The sequence below is a fragment of the Anser anser genome (genome assembly GCF_964211835.1).
Source record: "Anser anser genome assembly, chromosome: 6".
In the NCBI taxonomy this organism is placed as follows: domain Eukaryota; kingdom Metazoa; phylum Chordata; class Aves; order Anseriformes; family Anatidae; genus Anser; species Anser anser.
In genome coordinates, this window is record NC_139726.1 from 12990948 (window position 1) to 13007694 (window position 16747).

Below are 16747 nucleotides of genomic sequence, written 5' to 3' on the forward strand. Positions count from 1 at the left end.
GAACAGCTCTGTAGCTGGTGTTCTCAAAACCAACATGACTGACTGCAGCTGTATCCACAGAGGTAGACATTGCTCTTCCAAATAAGTGACATTTCGCATCACCAGAAGTACTTTGCAGCCATGTAGCACTTTTGGTTATGGAAATAAAAAAATAAATATTGGACAGATTCAGAATGTTCTGGCAGTGACCAAAGAAGGACGTGTACCCTCATGGTTAGGACACAGAGGACAAGAGAGAATGGTCTCAAGTTGCACCAGGGGAGGTTCAGGTTGGAAATTAGGAGAAATTTCTTCTCAGAAAGAGTAGTAGGCATTGGCATGGGTTGCCCAGGGAGGTGGTGGAGTCACTATCCCTGGAGGTGTTTAAGAATAGGTTGGATGTGATGCTTAGGGACATGGTTTAGTGGATAATATTGGTGGTAGGGGGACGATTGGATCAGATGATCTTGGAGGTCTTTTCCAACCTTAATGATTCTGTGATTCGATGATTCTATGGTTAAGACAATAGCCTCAAAAGAGTTGAGACTTTTCCCTCTGAATGAATTAGAGTGAAAGTGGTGCTTTGAATCACTTGTGCAAGGATTTAACATGTATTCTCCCATTTCCATGCATTCAATATCTCAGCCTCTCCCAAGCCTACACGTCTTACTGAAGTTAAGAGCTCAGAATTTAATCTGAAAAAAACAGGCATTTGGAAACAATTCCAGATTATTATTATTATTATTATTTTCATTTGCTTTGAGCTATCAAAGAAATTTTGAAGTTGCAAATGTTGTTTGGACTGATCAGCACCCAGCATTTCATTAATAGCTCTAGTGATGAAAAGTGCAGCCTAAGCAATACTCATATCAATAGATGGCAATTTTTACACATCCTGAGTATCTGGAACAATACAATTGGTTGGATTTAGAAGGAAAAATAAAATTATCCTCGTATATCTATTCATAGTTCCTACTACAGGGGTTATGCCATCCCAGCTTACTACATTCTCCCCTCTGTTGTACATTTTCCAAAAGTTGTAAAACTCTAGTCTTTTGTCTCTCTTTGGGGAGGTACAGTTGTAGGACTTGAAACACATGATCTGTCTGTGGCAGATGTTCAAAAGATTGAATGTAGTACAACTTTTAAGAATCATACCAGAAACTTATGAAGCCAGTAGAGGTCTGAATGGTATGTACTTTGTATTCGGTACAGCTCACCACCAGCTTTAGGCACATTCAAATACAGATCCTTTCAAAGACAGCCTCTACCAGAGAAGGAATTGTGACATACAACAACAAAAAGTCTAAAGGTCATTGCCTTTAAGTCTACCAATCACATTACCTGTTTCAGATATTTTTGTTCAAATCACTGCTCTGAATATAAATGTCTCTTCTAACTGGCTGAGAGGATGTGGAAAAGCTTTCTGGTTTGTTTAGAAGGTGAGCTTACTGAAAAACTATGATTTTATACAGATTTCAAGACCTGGCTTGACTGTCCACAATCTTTTCAAGAATTTCCCCCAATAAAGTTTTTGTGTGCTATGACCTGTAGAGTTAAGTGGTACATTTGCAAGTGTATTATAAATACTTATCTTAGACATTGCTGTGGTAGAAGACAAATGCACTAATACCACAGAATGTTTTACAGAGATAAGCTTTCCTTCTCTCTTCCATGTCTGCCACTTCCACTCCAGAAGTAAAATTTAACTGAAGCACAAAATTATCAAAATGAGAGTTAAAAAGCTAAAGCTGGTTTAGATGTTTTAAATTCTTCCATATATAAGAATATATACATATATTTGTACTTTGTACTATATACATATATGCATATCTCCATTTGTTCTCCATGGAGAAGAGAAAAACCTCAGGAAAGCACCCAAGAAATTTGTAGTGGAATAAGCATCACTTCTGTGTTTTGGTATCATTTTTTTTTTTTTTTTTTTTTAAAGTCAATGACATTTGGTTCATGTCCCTTCAGAATTAAGCATGTCACCTTTCAGAAAACAGAAACAGAAGAAACAGAAACAGAAAAGAAGAAAAGGAAATTTCTCTTTTTCTTTCTTTTTTTTTCTGCCTCTAGAAGTTAAATATCAGTTTTGTTTTTACCACAGCATTAATACACTTACTTGATGACCAAAATATGTTTTAGCTCCTCTGATGAAAGTTCACTTACTGTTGTAAATCTATGGATTAGCACAGTTTTCTCATCAGCTGATTCAAAGCTGGTATCTTTGATTACAAAAAAAGGTTTTGGAACAGGCTGCAGGTTTGGTGTTAGTAGGTACAGAATATGTTTGGTTTCTTTTTCCCCAACATTCAGGAGACACCTGCTGTCACCTTCTGCCATCTCTCAGATGCCACTGCAAGATACAGAGTTGCTGACAACTGCTTAATTCAGCACAGTCTTCAAATTGCTCCAGTTCATCCTAGAGATCAAATACAACCTGAGGAGCTCTATGTTTACCCTTGTGGCCTGCACTCAGGAGCTGAGTAGCACTGCAACTGACATGTAAGAGCAGAGCTATCAGAAAACTTTCATCTTCATTACAGATTTTTAGCTATATGCCATCAGATTGCCACATATAAATCTGGAAAACAGACTCAACATCACTCTACATTTCCAGAAATAATTACTACTTGTGTTATTTAGAAAGAAGCAAGATCCCACAGATCTCCAAGCAGTCACTGCAAAACCTCCTGTGAAACACTTTGTCAGCCAGCACTGAATGCATTTTTTCTATGTATTTTAAAAATACAAATCTAAACCCTCTTCCCAGAAGCATGTTAGCCAAAAGAAACTTGTTACTCAAACAGAAAATTAGCCAAAAAATAATAATAATAAAAACTTTTTTCTTTTAAACACCACAAGTATTTACTAGTTGTGTTATACAAAGTGCTGATCAGACAGCAGTGCAAAGGTACACGCTGCTGCATTCTAACAAAACTACTTCTAAAGGATACAGGGAAGGGACACTCACAATGCAGATGCCAACAAAGGAAATTTAAGAAGGTTTTATTAGCTATTTAAACTGCAGCATCACCATTCTCAGACCTAAAATAGGATTTCAGGGGAGTGTGAAAATGGTTTATTTCTTGAGTGAGGTCCTAGTCAGCTGAACATAAGGGGTTTCTTTATTCCTTTTCTGAGAGGCACAGCGGGAACCGTTTAAAGGCATGGTGTTACCTTGACTACAGTAATCTACATTACAGCCTTTTGTTTCAAGGCCATGGCCTACAGCAGGGTAGAGCAGTGTCAGCATAAGCTACTGCTTACATCCTGACAGACATTCTTCTACATTGTTTGGGAGGAGGATTCAGAAAGATCATTGTCTGACCAGGATGAGATCACCCAGGGCAAGCAATTTATACCCAAGAGTTTTGAAATTTGGGAACGAGTCAGACTCAAGTTATGAATACACAGAAAGGGCAATTCATGGAAAATATCAATGCACAGTTACTGGAGAACTTAGTAACTAAGTGGCTAGCTTGTGTCTAGCTATTGAGATACTTATTCTTTTTGCTTGTACCAGTTCTCTGTCCTGCTAACTCAACTCAAGTCTGAAATTACTAAAAATAAAAGGGCTTGTGAACATGAACCTGGTCTACTGTCCTTGCATCTGGGATGGGAATTGGGTCATTACCATGCTTAGTCATTGGAAAAAGTAGGCTCTTTAAAATCTGTTGATTTGACTGATCCTTCACCTCCACAGCTTTCATCTTCTCTATTCCTACAATCATTGATCACCTGCTCTTTGATTCTTGTCTTTCAGTTCTCTCTCTTCATTTCAAGCTGTCTCTGTATCTGCTTGAAGAGTTCATATAAGGTTGTCCATGAATTCCACCCTGACACCCATAAAGCATGGTCTTGCTTAAAAAAGGAAATAACTTTTATGGGAGAGGGAAAGGTGGGAAAAACTTAAAAAAAAAAAAAAAAAAAAAAAAAGCAAAGACCACAAGGAAAAAGTTTACAGTTACCCATATTCCTCCAGCTGGAGATCATACATACTAATAACCTATTCATATGGAATATTGCTATTTATAAATATGAAGAGTTATTTTAACACAGCCTTCATTAATTTCTAAACATATATCACTACTGTCTAATACCTTGTAAAGAGAAAGGTATTTTGAAATTCAGGAAAAAAAACTTCTCAATTCCCAGGTAAGCTGTTTTCTGAACAAGCTTTAAGCCTGACAGCTGGCTCCCATGAGAGTCATGTTCTCAGCGTGATTTATGCTGCTGAAAACTGGCAAGTGGCCTTGTAAATGGGTGTCATGCTTTAACAGGCTCATACACCCAGATAATTCTGGCTGTGGCAATCTCAAAGAAATAACTCCACCATGCAGAGACTTAAGGCTTTGTAGATGGGTACAGCCTGTCTTGAATGCTGGTATAACCCTAAGTATGTCCTAGGACTTGAGTTAGTGGAGTTTGCTGGCATTGCTGTAGGTGTGCTAATGAGATACTAGCAAAGAATTCCCATGTGTCAGGGGTCCCATTTACAGCTGGATGTCTCACAGAAAGAACATTACAGCCCATAGGCAGAAATGTGCCAAGTCAAGGCAGGTGAGGGAATCTTGCAGCAAAACTGAGCTCTTGGAGACTAGCCAATGTAGGGAAAAAATATCTATGAAGTAGTTCTTTGAACACCCAGGAGATGAGGGTGGATGGTTACTTGGACTTATTTCAGTGAGGCTGAAAAAAAGCCACAGCTTAGATGATTTTTTCCCCCATTTTTCTGATGATATGGCTGTTTAAGTGCAGGTAACATGAAGGGTAGAAAATCTAATTTTCTTGGACTCCAGACAAGAGGCCCTAAAGGCAAATTGGTTTGGAAAACTTAATATTTTTAGAATCACCAAACAGAGCAGATGTAAATTAATATTTACTGAAAAAAAAAAAAAACCTCTCAGAAAAATGAAAAATTCACTTTAAAGGGACAATTTCAAAATCAATATTTAGACCTCCAGCTACTAATATTCTTCCCTTCCCCTCAAATGTCTTACATGTTAAAAAAAAATAAAAAAAATCTGTTTCAGCAACTGGTTCCTATCCAGCATGTATTAATGCAACTCAGCTAAGAGCACTGTCCTGAGGAGATTAATATTAAGTGGAGGAAAAATAGCTACAGGTACTTAGCTCACTGAAACTGGCGACGCTCTTAGAACAACTGGAATATTCCTACTTTCAGCCATGGAGTTACTCTCACCAGTAAAATGCCTCTTATACTTAAGAGGTTATACAAGCTTATTCTCCAGCCAGTTACTCCAAGGGAATGTAATTTAACCAAGCAGAAAAAGGTGAAAGCCTACCTGCAGCACTGGAAACTCAGTTTAATCATTTTGAAATGATTCTGTTTGAATGAATCTGAACTCTCACCAAGGAGAGAAGGGGAGGAATAAATTGTTTGACAGACTATAGAGTTACAAGAGGAGCTGTAAGTCTGTAGGCTGCCAGTAGCCAGGTTGGATTTTTCCCCATATTTAAGCTTTTAAAATGTTCCTGTCAGTCACCCATGAAGAAATTAAAAGCAAAATCAGAAACTAAAATTATTTGGCATCTTATTACTTAAACTAACATGTTCACAGATATTGGTAAACGGGAAGCTTTGTCAAAAAGTCTGAAAAATTAGTAGAATTTTATAAATTTTTCAAACTTCTGATATTTTTGTGCTATAGAAAGTAAATAAGATTAGAATGTTTATTTAATTTCCTCAGATTTATTAACTTTTTATAAATGCTTCAAGAAGGCTGCTGCTTCCACTTCCCTATTTATTGCTGATATTAACCAGAAAGTATATTGTTTGTATTAAAGGAGCATGATGTTGATTTAATTTTTTTTCTCTTTCTGTATAATGAATGTCAGACTATCATGTGAACAAGAATGTCTTTTTTTTTTTTTTGACATAAAACCATATAAAAAGTTTTGTACATGTATGCTAAACAGGTACTCCTCCATCTATTACCATAGCTGTCATACTTAACATGTAAAACAACAACTTTTCTGCAACTTTAAATAAACAAGATCGTGGCCATGTTGCATTAAAAATTGCACAGTCAGCTCCCAGCTTTTCACAAGTATGTTTTCTCCAAAGAACAGCTTTATTTAGAAATATTTGATTGTCAAGTAATCATTATTTACTTGTTGTTTGCCTCCGTACGCAAGCACTGTAAAAGACAGGCCTATTGTTTATTGAGTTACCGCTAAATCTACAAGTGCACTCCTTCCTTCTTCATACACAATGTCAAGCCAAGTGTTCTTTTATAGCTATGACATAGTTTCAACTTAAATTACTTTTTCATAGTTAGCCAGAACAGGAAAGTTCATATTTCTCTACAAAAAGATCAGAATTATTTTGCTATCTTCCCCCCCTGATTTTCTGAAAAGAAATTGCTTTCTTTGTTTGGAAAAAGGTGTATAGCCCAGGGAGCTGTTTGAATTCTGTAGCTATTTTAAACAATGAAAGTTATGGTGTGTCTAATCCTTTCTGCCTGAGACCATATTTCAGACATCAACAATGCAGCTGATTCCTTCTTGCAAAGTTTATTGTTACTAAATTTTCATTGATTTAAAAAAGTCAAAAAGTTATCATTAACTGAGGATCCCTAAGCTTTGCCAGAAATTGCATGTGATTTATAATTAACCAGCTCTCCGAGAGGGACCTTAAACCCTGCAGTAAAACGCCATGAAAGGAAATTTATCACTCATCAAGGATTAGTCTTCCCTCAAGACATATGAAGGGGGGAACAGGGGCAATTAGGGAATGAGAATTACTGTGTTGCTTACCAAAGAGCGTTATTCTGGGGATTTTTGAATTGGACACCAGGGAGCAGCTGAAATTTACATGTTCTTCTGGACCTCAAGAGAGCCTGTTAAAATTGCACTGTAGTTCAAAAATGGCTGAGGGGGGACAAAAAATAAACTTGAGCTTTATGGAATGGAAACCCTAGTGACTTCTAGCGGTTGTTTAATGATAAACTTCAACTTGGTAGAATTACCAAATTTAAAAAAAAAAAAAAAAAATCTGTGATCATTATAGGGCACACCTAATGGTGTATTACTCATACCAAATGGAAATCTGAAGTTGCACAGAGCCCATTATGCTTCTTGTCAGATGGTACTCAATTATCAGTATGACTCATGAGACCCTGCAATGTAAAAATCTCACACCAGATAACAATCACGGGGCTCAGAGAGAAGATACTCTCCTTTGCCAAAGCAGGGCACATTAGAAAAACCTTACTGACGAGGTGAAGCTGTCTGCCAAGCTGTGAAGACTTGCACTGACATATTTCTTCTTTTAAGCCTAAAGAAACACTTAAAATACAAAAATCCCATAGGGACATAGTCAAACCCAGTGCACGTATCACATTTGAATCTAAGCGGATTGTAATTCAGCAATACCCTGGGAACTTAGTAAGTGGAATCTGAATGAACTTCAAGTTGGTGTTTGCTGGGGTATCACTGACAGACATGCTCATTTATCACTCAGTTAGGACTCATTCATCCCTCATATAATTAGCACTCTGCTTATAAGGTCCTATTATTCAGCAAAGGCCTCTGATTACAGTCAAATTGAACATTCCCAGCAACTTTTACAGCTTATAGGAAAATCACTCTACTGAAACCAGTACTAATGCACTTAAATGACTTGAGAAGGTATGGATACCTCCCAAGTGATGTTGCCTTGATATACTTTCACAGAAAAAGGCTGGTGGCTCCATCTGTGAACGTACTTCAGCATAACTAACACTTCCAACTCCAGAATCATAGCCCTTGATCCCTGATTTCAGCTACCACTTTTCCCTGTAGTCACCTATACACCACACAGAGCTCAACTTCAGATCTACTGCATATCTGGAGTTCTGCCGCTGAGCTGCCTCACCCTCACAGAGTACAAACTGGATGTCTAGGTCTCCTCAGGAACAGGAAACACATGGCTCCCCTGCCAAATTCTCTCCATCTGGTAAATATACCCAGAACACATGTTGAACTCTGCACAAACTTGTCAGATAAGCTAGCAATGGTACCTTCCCCATTTCATTGGCTTCTCCTAAATTTGTTCGCTTATTCAGAATAAGAACTGCATGAAAATAAGAGTAAGATCTAATCAATTCCTTCCCTAACAAGGATTCAAATTCACATCTTCCCTGCCAGAAAAGCAGGTTAATTACCAAGCAACAGGCAATGCTGGAGCATAATGGTGACATTTCTCCTGAAAAAAAAAAAAAAAAAGGCCTCAGAAGCCAGAAGTATTCATACAGTAATAACCTGGAGGTTGTGGCATCGAATGTGCTTTGCAGAGACACAGTGTCCAGCTCTCAAAAGCTGAGAAATCTACATTCTAATCTCTGATCGTGTTTGGTAACAGAGCGACCAGCTAAGATTTACTTTCTTTCCCTCTACTGCAGGCTTAAGCTTCTATACAATACCAGAAAAACATACATGCAAAGTCCGAGGTCAAATGACAATTTCATAAGTCACAAGTTGTAGTACAGTCTGCAATATCAAAGGCACTTCAAATAACCCTATTTCTTCCCCAAATTGTTTGGAACTTTATTTTTCTTCACCACTCTCCTTAGGTACATACATTAACAACACAGTGCCTTGTGCGCAACTCCCCTTCCCAAGAGAAACAAAGTTGTATCATGTTTTTCATCCCTCATTATTATCTGTTCTCATTAACTCCACCTTTATTGTACAGTTTATTTCCAAAACATAAACATCCAGAAGCTGACTGTCTCCATTTGGAGGCAGAGAGAGCTAGGGTCGCAGCAGACCATTTTAAAGCAAAATGGTTTCATCTTCCTCACTCTGTACCACGGCAGTGCATCCATCTACAAAAGGGAAGCCCTTAAAAAGGCGACAAGCTGTAAGAAGCAGTAGCAATAGACAGAGGTAAACTTCAAATACAGCTCATGCACCTATTTGAAAAATTTTAAATTGCTTCCTACAGCTCATTTGGAAGAAGCAATATGACATGTCTAGACATAACCCTCCACCAACTAGTTTGGCCAGGAGCTTCAGAGCTGTAACAGGGTTCTCAGCAGACCAAGGTGGCAGAGGAGAAGAGATGCAAGTGATACACAAGGCGGCGCAGAAGCTGTTAATAACTTTATGCTAAGTAAGGGATAGAAGGAAAACAGGAGAGAAAACCAAAACAAAGTAGTTCACAAACAAGAATTTTGTCACTTATGAAAATAAGTAGCTGGAGAAAGTTAAGAAACATTCTGTGCTAGACCAACTGTTACAGAAAACCTATACCTACGATAAAGTACAAGGCTTTGCTGTCTATAGAGAAGATATATTAAGTCAAATAACATTTCAATCCAGTAGGAATCTCATTCATCCTACCAAAACAAAACAAAACAAACAAACAAAAAACAAACTGCCTTCATATATGCTTCTCCTTTATGTAACCAGTAGCTAGTTTGGCGAATCAGCTAATTTTTACACCTTAACATTTTCATCTTTTCCACGTGAAAATCATTGTAACTCTGTTTCCCCAATTAGAATCCTTCTCTAATCCCTCTCTTTACCATGAGGGGGAGAGGGAGAGAGAGAAAGCGCGTGGAGAAGGGACTGGAGTTAACCCTTCAGAGCCAGGGCTGCAGAGAAAATCCTATTTTTGTTCTAACTTATGTTCATTTTATAGCCAAAGATCTTTCCAGGCCTGAGTATCTTTTCTCCTTCTTAAAAATATCCTTTCCATTGTCTCTGTTCTTCATAGCATAAGCCTTTCTCTAAATCTCCTAACAACCTTAGCTGCCCATAGCAGACCCTCTTCTCTCATCTATCTATTCCTCTCTTGAATCCTGCTGCTTCCAGATCAGATATTTGCTCAAGCATTGATGCTTCATTACATCACTTTTCTTCAAAAAGTCATTTCCATGAGGAGGAAGGAGCAGCCCAGGACTTCTAGATCTAAGGTTGATATTATTTTGATTTGTACAGAAGTCTCGTTCACAGAGTATTCATTTCCCTTCTTTGTGCCATAGCTTCCCTGTACAAGGAGGGTCCCTATCTGCCATCAAAGAAATAATATTCAAATAAGTCCTAATTTCATTTAATAACATTCTTTAAAACATCATATAAACATGTACAAAATTGTGTGTTTTCAGAGAAGTGGAAAAACTGAAACAATAGTCAGTAAGTGGACATCCCAGCAAAGAAATTCAACAGCAGAGAACAGAACCACATCAATTTCCTTGGGGTCCTAAACTTATATTTTACTCCCAAAACCATCCTTTCTCCAAAGCAGGATGTGAAGAGTGAACTTGTTTAATCTCCTGGTGACTTTATCATATCCTTCTAGAAATAAAAATTATCACCAGTTTGAACCAAATTTGCAGTCCCATGAATTCAAGTCCATTCAAAGCTTAAAGAGCAACAGGAATATAATACAAGTACGTCATCTACATTTATATAATGACATAGGGAGAGCCAAGAAATGCTTCTCTTCCTGCTCAGCTAAATCTTCATGGTATTTAATTGATGCACAAAACTCAAGTCTTTTTGATATAATGGTGCCAAATTATTTTTGGCTCATCAAGTTTCATACCTCTTGGCTGGATAACTGCCTTAAGAGCTGACCTTCTGTTGGTTATCAAATTTAAAGACTTATCTTATCTTACATATCCATGAAGCAGATGGAGATAAAAGTTAGGTTTATTTTTTAAAGGTAAAGATAGTAAAAAATATACATACTTTGCTGAGTACAGGGGGTTACTTTTGCAAGTGTATCAGCTTGCTTCATTTATTATTACTATTATTATTTTACTGTTCCTGCAAGTCCCCCACGTCACTCAGGCTGTCTGGAAAGTACCTACTCACTCTAATGCTTCCTCAAAAGCACTTCTGAGAAAGAATCTTACAAATTACAGTACATTTCCCTGTCCATGCCAACTAGGTTCTGCAAAGTCAGCACTTGATGAAGAATTTGATTTTAAACAAATGCTGTGTACTGGAAGCACATACACAGATGCAGGCTATACAGCCACCTATGCCATACATCTCAAAGCAGAAATCTAGCACCTAGAGGGCAGGCAAGTGAGCATTTCTCACAAAGGGCACCTTTAGAAGTACAAGCTTTTCCAGGAATATGGTGTGCCCAGCACTTGGCAGATGCACCCAGTCACTCTCTTTTATTGCTTAAGATCCCATTTGCATATAAACCACCTGAAGTAAATGAACATACCTGGAAGCCACAGGGCAACATGATAATGATGCACATTTTATTCTCACTTACTTTGACAGTCCAACTCCAGAATTAAGCAGCAATATGCCAGCTGTATATTTTGCTGTTCTTCACCTGAATGTATAAAAGCTCTTTGCCTTCACCAGGCACAACATTCTCATAGAGCTTTCATGCATATTCAAATTTATATTTTGGGGAGGGGGAGTGACTTAAAAAATAAGTACAGCTTGAGTGCATATTGTCATTTGGGTTAATTTCCTGAGTAAACTTGTCATGAGATTTTCAATGCTGGTTGCACAAGAGACTTGGATAAATGGCATAAGGAAAATTAAGCGTTTGTCTGAGTACCAGGTGCAGCTTCCCTTCCCTGCTTCTCTCCTTTTCTCACACAGAATCCCATTGGGGTCAAATTAGATGAGGGTCAGATGAGCAGATAATCTTAGGTTTAAGAGATTCACCTGAGACTCAGGAAACCTGTATTTTTAATCCAATAAGTGTTATTAACCTTTTCTGTAACTTGATCTATTGCTTCATTTCATCTTCTCTAGTCACCCTCTGCCTGTCTCATCTGACGAGCCTTTGCTGTTCAGTTTGCCTGTGGTAGTGTCCCGAAGGACACTTTGCTTTTCCCCAGCAAAGGCTTGCTTGTGCTGCTGTGATCTTATTTATTCTACGCTCAGTCTTTTATTCACAGTGCTTCTGCACCTTATGATTCTTGGGATGATGCATATTAGAAGTCTTTCTCAGCTGACTTTCAGAGAATTTGCCTGTCCTGTACTAGGAACGCTAGAAAGGGCTTTAGGGGCCAGCAACAATGCTGTGACAAACCTGCCTCCATCCTCACTGCAGAGTGACATAGCTAACATACCTAGTTTGCTGCAGTCATCCGTAGATGACTCAAAACTAAGGTAGGATTAGTAAGCAGAACTGTACCTCCCAGCTAGCAATTAGTGGATTTTGAAGGCTTTTGTAGAAATGATCTCACAGTGACTTTTGAGGAATAATATATTATAAAAACACCAGGAAAAAAACCAATGATATAGACTTGATTTGAGTGGAAGAAACTCCTCTGTATTGTATCATAACTTCCCAGGTCTCCTTTATTTCATTCATTGTCCTTAGAATTAAATGATACTCATTTGAAATTACTAGGTTCATGAAACATAATGTAAAATTAAGGGGTACGTCAACTTAAAATACAGAGTTCTCTGTCAGAGCAATTAATTGGTGAAATTAGTCATTGTTTCATAAACTGAAAGCAAGAAAAATATATGTTTTCAATAGACAAAAATGTCACCAATATCCTTTAATTATTTTTCCAACTAAGTCATTAGTATTTTCTTTACTCTTGTAAAGACAGGTTTTTCACAATATAGCATTAGCTTGCAGATATCGCCACCTCTGCTTCCCAGGCTGATTCCTTCCCTTTTTGTGCTGAATAAATAGCACTAAAATGCAGCAATTAAGAATAAAGGCCACCCTCAGGCTGTACATGAGTGGCTCCAGATTTACCACAGCATGAATAAAAGAAGAATTGGACCTACCTTTCTAACCAGGTTCAGATTATTTCCTTTTCTTATTTTTCCTGTGATAGTCATGGGGGCATAATGAACCCAATCCATGCTTTTCAATACAAAGGTAGGAAGGAAGTGTTATTTTTCTATTTTTAAAAAATATTTCTTAAGGTTTGGGATGGTTTCTGTAGATCATTAGTTGTTAACTGCTCTAGATGTATATGGATTGAAAAATACTGTATAAAGAAAAGGGTCTGCCATTGAGAACATCCATGGGCTAAGAACATGATCTGACTTAATGCCCACAAATTGTCACTCTGAAGTCAATTACCACTGAGCATAGGTCATGCGCATTCAAGCGACTATAACTCAGTCATGGTGTTACTAGTGATCTTGTAATATTGACTGACTGAGACAGAGCTTCTTGACCCATCTACAGCCATTCTTAATGGAAATGAGATTCGAGATTGTGAAATTGGAGCTGCAGCTTGTGCTTTAGAATTATAACATCCATATTTAATCCTACTGCCAAAAATCCAGCTAGTGATGCTATTATAAGCTGTAGCCCACAGAGGAATTGCCCTTGATGAGACAGACATGCTCAGAAATCTTCAAACAATGCAAATTTTCATTTAAAAATACTTTAAGCCTAAAATAATTCATTTCAAATTGCTTGGTTTTACCACATCCTAGAGCAGTGGCTGAGAGAGCCTTGTTGTGGTCTTTAGAAAGTGAGGCTAGTGGTACTGTATATATTGAAACTCCATCCACAAAACAGAAGTACCTTTTAAATGTCTCTGGTGCTGGGGACTGCAAGATCTGTGCATCCAGTCCCTCCAGGCTATCTGCAGAAAACTTACCTCTGTGCCAGGGTACGTCTGAAGCTGCAAGGACCATGAATACTTCTTCAGATTGATAGCTCCTGAGCTTCACAAAAGCTTCCACTAGAAACTGGGGAAGAGAGAAAGAGGAAATGGCTTCCATTGAACTTCAGAGAAATTTGAAAATTCACCACCATCATACTTGGAAATACCTTGAAAGAACCAGTCCTCAACAGTAAAGTTGCAAGTGACTAAGATGCACCAGGCAGAGATTCCTTTGGTCTTCTTGGGGCTAAATTTGTCCCATGGTGGAGACAGGGAAGGTGGTCCTGAGCAGGACCTGATAAGCTACCTGACAAGTGGGACACTCCCAGCAGCCGTTATGGCACCCCAGAGCATTCCCAGACATGGGATCACACTCCTGTCCCCTGCATTGCACCATCCTGCTGCACTGCTCAGCAGCAGCTACTCTGACACAACCCTAATTCCAATCACCCTCAAAGCTGCTTTTCCAGACGAGACAGAAGCAACTGCTGATATTTACTCCCTTACCCTCTCCCTTTCTGCAGGGTGGGCAGAGCAACGGGTACATCAGAGTGTGATGGAGAGATGGAAAGAACTCTTGGTGGAGGACCAGGGGCATCTGCTTGCCTGAATAGCTAGCTGCAAGACTGCAGAAGGTTGGCACTGAAGGATGGTGTGTCTTTGGCAGTACTCCCACACCATTCAGACCAAAAGAAGTTCAAACTCAGAAACTCTGTAATATTTAACTAAATTATTTAACCTGTGAACTGCAGCAACCTAAGGATATCTTCATTGATGCCACAATGGAGAAATAGCTCCCAAGTCACCCACAGCATGACCTTATGTCTAACCACCTGAATCCTTGCACAAATACCTATAGGAGCCCAAACCTCACTGAGAATCAATAGATTTCAGAAGTCTGAGGCACCAGTATTTTGTCCCCTAATAACCATCCTATTTTTGGTCTTATTATGAATTGCTTTAAATGAACACACATCATCTAAGGGAATTCCATTCCTAGATTGATTGAAGGGTCAGGAATCTTACTTCAAAATTAATTAGTGAACATTAATTACCCAACAACAGCTATGAAACATTTAAAAGGAAAAGGAATATCCAGAAATACCATTAGTAAATACATTCCTGAGGAGATTATTTAATTAGCATTTAATTACTATTAAAGAAATTTATTAGTTGCTAAATATTAATTACATAAAACACCATTTTTTTTATCTGCTGGTGCTATTCATAATTTAAATAACTACTTTTATCTATGTATTTATTTTCCAGTGTTAAGTGGGTGGTTTCTCATTAAGAGTAGAATATGGCAAATGCTTTCTACACAGGGAATTGATTGCTATTCTGGCTTGACCCCAGCTGTAAGCTTGGCATCAGGACACAATTCTTAGCCCTTTGGAGTTAAAAAGCAACCCTCTTATGTGAGAGCAGAAATTAGTTTCTGCCATCTATGCAAACCAATACTGCTCCTTGATTGAAGAAATAGGTACTGATTATCCAAGATATCCTGGATATTTGATAGCTGCTAGAACAAATTGCACTAAAGTCAAAGATCAAACTCGACTTCAGGTCTCTAGCCACTGATTTTTGCCCCCTTCAGAAATGGGATAACTTCACCAATAACACCAGAAACACTTTATCTCTTGTACAACCAGTCCCTGCCCATGATAACACTCCTTTGTCAGAATGTTACGTTGACTGATTAGAATAAATTGAAAGATTATTTCTGTGAGTAGTCTGCAGACTAAGAAACTGATCCTTATGTTATTTTATTTTTTATTTATTGCTCTTTGTGAGGTGTTCTGATTATTCTAGCAACACCACCTGTGTTCTGTATAGGGTTAAAAATACTAGTGATCCTTCTCATCCCTAAATTTTTAATGTTGGAAAAATTATATAGCCATGTGGTATAATAGCTGCATTTAGTGCCAGATTAAACAAAACATTGAGAATAACAATGGTCACTGAGGAAGGAATACCATTCCTCAGTTTTCCAGAGGATATCTGATATCACCTTAAGACATTTTCCATCCTTCCATCTGATTAAAGGTGTTACAGAGCAGCCTGACTCCTAGTAGGTTTAATTACATTTCCTATCTCACAGATCTTTAGTTATGACTTTTTTTTTTTCAGAATTTCCTGCAATTTGAAGATGAAACAGGAGAGAAAAAACAGTATTTGTTCATGACCCAGATTGCGAAATAAATAAATAAATAAATGAATAAATAAAAGTTCTCTTGCTGTTTTTTAATTGGAACCATCTGTTATTCTATTTCTTTCCTGTAAAGAAAAAAAAATGTAAACTCTGGTCTGGGTGTCATGTATACACAGGATGAAAAGTTAGTGTTCTCCTTTCGGGGTGGGAAGGCATTAGGAGATATTGCAGCTGAGTTGCTAGGTATCAGCATTGTCATTAGAGACAAGGAAAAACATATTCAAACCTTGTTATAATTCTAGAAGTTTTATTTTACCTCCCACTTACACTGCTCCTCAGAAAAATCATGGCAATATTATGTCTGATATGCTAGGGAAGCTGTCTGGACCTCTTACTCCAAAATGAAGTTTCAGCAGGGAGAAAAACATAATTGTAATTGAAATTATCCAATGAAATTGTTAACGTGTTGATTTGTATGGAATATTTTTTTCTCATATCCTTTCCTGAAAATATCCGGGATTCTGATTTATTTTTCATCCCTTCTCTAGTCAGGCAAAAACAAAACAACAACAACAAAAACAACTGTAAACCCCCCTTTACTTTGGTGCTTGGAAACATTCCAGTTATTTATATACATATAAATATATTTCTACAGATGGAGATTCTGCAGCTTCCCTGTGTGTCTTGACCAAGAGCTGAACTGGCCAAATTGTGAATTTTTTTCCTCATATCCAACCAGAATTTAACTTGTTGTAACTTGTGTCTGTCTCCACTGAAATCATTGTAATTTAAAAACAGTTTGATTTAATTTCCTAATGTGTGGTTATAGAGAAGATGAAGACATTAATAGAATACTCCATTTGGCCTTCTCCTCTCCAGATCAAACAAACACTTCTCCAAACACTTCCAGTCCCTAACACATCTTGATGAATCTCCTCTTAAGTCCCTCCAGATAGTCAACATATTTCCTATAGTGGGAAGACCCCAACCGGATGCAGCATTCCACATACTGTCTCACAAACACTGAATAGAGAGG

At 37.9% G+C, this 16747-nt stretch overlaps 1 long non-coding RNA gene across 1 annotated transcript; it reads left to right on the forward strand.

The window, feature by feature from the left end:
• The first annotated feature begins 12650 nt into the window (after nt 1–12650).
• On the forward strand, nt 12651–16306 carry LOC310901703. Its single transcript, XR_014586047.1, has 3 exons — nt 12651–12817; nt 14084–14194; nt 15690–16306. It is a non-coding gene; the product is annotated as an uncharacterized lncRNA (long non-coding RNA).
• Nucleotides 16307–16747: the final 441 nt, after the last annotated feature.